The sequence below is a fragment of the Capsicum annuum genome, chromosome 7 (assembly GCF_002878395.1).
Source record: "Capsicum annuum cultivar UCD-10X-F1 chromosome 7, UCD10Xv1.1, whole genome shotgun sequence".
In the NCBI taxonomy this organism is placed as follows: domain Eukaryota; kingdom Viridiplantae; phylum Streptophyta; class Magnoliopsida; order Solanales; family Solanaceae; genus Capsicum; species Capsicum annuum.
The window spans coordinates 178,531,235-178,535,577 of record NC_061117.1 but is presented as its reverse complement, the minus strand read 5'-3'; the positions used below and the strand labels follow the sequence as shown (position 1 = coordinate 178,535,577).

The window sequence follows — 4,343 nt, the reverse complement described above, 5'->3', positions numbered from 1 at the left end:
AGAAGAAATTGAACAGAAGAAGATACACTTGAATTTGATTGTTCAATTAGAAGGAATCGAAGATTCAACTGGTTTTGAATTTGATTTTTTTTGCATGAACACGTTTCTCTGAAACTGAAATTTGAATTTGAATATTGTTGTTAAGAAATAAAGGAAATCGCGTGATTTATGAGATTTTAATGGGAATGGAATCTGCACATTTAATTTAAGGTAATTTTATCATATTTACCTCAATTGATGTCAGTTATTTATGGGCAGTAAATTCATTTGTATTTGTATTTTTATAGCAACAGTTTGATAAAATACAAAATACAAGTTGTTACCTTAGGTAATTATGAAAGTGTTGTTATGAAGCTCATAATTAAGGTGTTAAGTATGCTATTTGTGAATTTTTCCCTTCTTTATTTTCTATTCTTACTTATTTGTATATTCTTGAACACTCTAACTAACCTAGATAAATCCCCTAATACGTTACCATTTTATTTTATCACAGTTTTTAGTCAATTCGTAATTTATATCATCTAAGAGAATTAAAATAGTTACTTTCGACTTCACTCCCTAAAACTAAGCTTAAAAGAAATTGTTAAGTATTTTATTTAAAATGACATTTGTTTTGTTCATATGACTAATAGCCTATTTAACTAATTTCTTTCGAATCAAGAAAGCTATTCTTCGCGTAATTTTTAACTTTCCATAATTAATAAGATATTTTTAACATGATATTATCTTAACATTCTCGAAAGGTATTATTTATAGCAAAATCGATCTTTTTTAATATAATAATAATAATAATTATAAATAATTATGTAATTTCTTTTTTCTCATGAAAGCACAAACTTAGTTCCTTCTTAAATCCAAGCATGATATTTACTTTAAATAGGTTTCTCTTTAGTTCAAGTAGAATATTTCATAATTTTTTCTTAGAAATAATTATGAAATAAGTAAAATCTTCTCAACTAGAATATTCATCGACTTTTTTTCCTCAAACTCTAACTTTTCGCGATTAACTATGAATTAAGTAAAATATTTCTCAAGTAGAATATTTGATAATACTTTCTCAAAAATTAATCGTTAATTAAGAAAAATGTTTCATATTTTTCTTAGAAATTAATAATGAATTAAGCGAAACAAGTTGTAACTTTTTCTAATACAACTAGAATATTTCTCATTTGAATAAACAACTGCCAATTTTAAATATATAAATAAATGATTTTATAAAAGCAACCCTTTCGCAAATTTAGTCATCCTTTTAAGTTAGTCAAAAAATGATCTTTTGGTGAACCGTTTTAAAGCGGACGCTCCTAAGTGCCTTGAAAACCTTCTTAGGGTGTTAATTGAACCCTTACTCGGTTTCTCTAATTTCAAAGATTTATTTCTATTTCTGAATCTTTGAAATTTCCTAAGTTTTTCTTGATATTTTTCTATAAAAATCAAGTGGCGACTCTATGAAAAATTATTTTAAAATTTTCTTGAATTTTTTGAAATAGTTTGAAAAAGTCAAAACCATTTTCTTTTAAATGAAATCCGACAAAGGATAAACGACCTGTAAAAACATTGATGCTTTAATTTGAAATTTCGAAGATCATGAAGATAAGAATCATCAATTGATTTGATTTTGATTTAAGTTGTTCAAAATTACACTGTGAAACGGCTTTTTGAATTTTGATTTTGGGTTGTTGAAAATAATGGCAATTACGCTTATTAAGAGGTATTATGAAAAGGAATCTTAAGCTTTTAATACATGGGATAATTATTCCTTATTTAAATCAACTGATTTGAGTAAAAAGAGGCCAGTCAAACTGTTTGTATATGTATTTACGTTGCAACAAGTTTGTAAAATACAAAATACAAATTGTTATTTTCAGTAATTATGAAATAGTTGCTATGAAACTTCTAATTATGGGCTTAAGTTTGCTACTTATGAATTTTTTCCATAATTAAAAAGATTAACTTTGGCTTTTATTTGGATGTAGCCCACGTGAGCAAGTTGGACTTTGAGTTGGCAATTATAAGGTTTTATCCAAGAAATTACATGGGATGCCCCCAAAGTGGGTGACTTTGAATTTTTTACCACCATAAAAAAAGTCTTTAAATACTAGTCTTCCTTCTTTTTTATGTGTAGTACAAGTACATTTTTATCCCTCTACACCTCACATATTTTTAAACTTTTCATTCTCATTTATCTTTCAACTTCTATTTTAATTTTTACCTTAACTTTAATTTTTTTTTCTTATTTAATTCATTTGTCTCAACTTTTATTTTTTATTTTTACTTTTTTTCCTAATTTTTTTCTCAAACATTATTTATTTTTTTATTTCTCTCTCTTTCTTAATTCATTGGTCTCAATCTTTATTTTTTTGGTTTTTTATAGCATTTCTCATTTTTTTCTTTTTCATTTTCTCAAACTTCATTTTTATTTTTTTCTTCTCATGTTTGTTTTTCTCAATCCCTTTTTACTTTTTTTGGTTATTTATTCTTCTCTTTTTTTTAACCTTTATTTTTTTCTTGTCTTTTTTTTTCTCAATCTCTTTTTTTATTTCTCTACTTTGTTTGTTCTCTTTTTTCATTTTTTTCAACTTCTATTATATTTTACAAATAAATAACTAAATTGGATAATCCACAAAGGGATCTTCTTATTTTATTTTCATCAACACACATTGCATCAGAAACTCGATTTTTGCACCACTCATGATGTCTGAAGGGGAATCCAAGTAATTCATCATCTGCTTTCTAAGCCAAGTCAAAGAAGAAAAAATTCTGAAACAATGACAGAAATGTACTCCGAGTTTGGAAATGAAAAGAAAATAAAGGGATTTTTTTTTAGATATCAAAGTAAATTTAAGGGCATGACTTGTTATTAGAAAGTCCTTTGGACTAAGTCTTGCCTCTAAGACAAAAATTATAGAACAACTCACAAATCAAGACACAATATGATAGAGTTAAATTTTACTTGTAGAGCATAACTTGTTGTTTGTAAATCCTTAGTTAAGTCTTGCTTCTAAGGCAAGAGTTATAGAATATTACATAAATCAAGAAATAATGTAGTAGAGTCAACACCTGTCCATTGGTCGTAATTTGTTCTTTTGGGAGGTTCTTGGGCTAAGTCTTGTCTTAGAGGCAAGACTAATAGAGCATCACATAAATCAAGATATAATATGATAGAGACAACTCTTGTCTATGGAGCATAATTAACATGTCGGCTAAGTTTTGCCTCTAAGGCAAGAGTTATAGAATATTTCATAAATCAAGACACGGTGTGGTAGTGTCATGTAACACCCCGTATTCATGTACATGTATTGGCATATTCAAGTACGTGATGGAATTAATTATTTTATTTTATTTATATCGGAATTTGACCGTCGATGGTTTCATGCGAAAGTTATTGAATAAGCTTTCCAACGAAATAAAATTTCCAAAAATGGATAGGTTTTGGATATAATCGAGCACGTTCAAAGCTATAAAAACGGTGGCCGGGATATTTGGGAATAGTAAATGTGTAGAAAAATTTCCTGCACACAAACTACTGAGGCCAGCCAAATTTTTGGGTCAACTTCGAACGATCATAACTCCCTTAATATAATGAACTGGGAGAGCTGCGACCTATGAAAAGAAAGATCTTTGAGTCTTATTTCCAAATCAATTGGTTTCATCCAAATACAACGTTTGAGTAAGGAGTTATACTCATTTTACTTCAGCCTATCAAAATAGATTTTTAGGGTCAACTTCAAACGATCATAACTCCTTATACAGGGCGAACTGGGTGGCCTACTTTATATCAAATGAAAGCCCTTTGAATTATCCTTCCAACTATACCAATTTCACCCAAATTCGATATCGGAACAATGAGTTATGGTCGATCTACTTTAGCTTATCAAAACAGTCCAACAAAGGACAGATTTGACATTATTTAACTTTTAAAGGCCTTTTGGTCATTTTCTATTATATTATGGACGGGAATATGTGTATATATACATGTATATGAGTTCAAAAACTCATTTTCATCATCAATAATTGAGAAAGAACAAACCCTAGCCAAATTTGACCTTTAAATTACTTTTAATTCAACCGTAGAAATTCCAAAGTAATCCGATAATTGCGTTTGTCATCTCGAGAGATTCGAACAGCACCTATTATTTGTGCAAAAAGAATTGCATAATCAAGAGGTGAATTCTAAGGTATGAATATTGTTTGCCTTTGTTCTTTTCCATATGTACATGTGTGATAGAGGATTATATGTATTGGTTGTTATTGAAAGGTGATGGAAATAGGGTTATGGACTATTTTGCATGGTTTGGTTGTATTGAATTGTGGAAGGTGGATATGGTAATTAAGTTATGGAAGGT

The 4,343-nt window shown here is 28.4% G+C and overlaps 1 non-coding gene across 1 annotated transcript; it reads right to left on the bottom strand.

The window, feature by feature from the left end:
- Positions 1 to 2,658: 2,658 nt before the first annotated feature.
- Positions 2,659 to 2,729, bottom strand: LOC124886306. The gene has a single exon (XR_007043393.1). It is a non-coding gene; the product is annotated as a small nucleolar RNA snoR60 (small nucleolar RNA).
- Between the last annotated feature and the right edge of the window lie 1,614 nt (positions 2,730 to 4,343).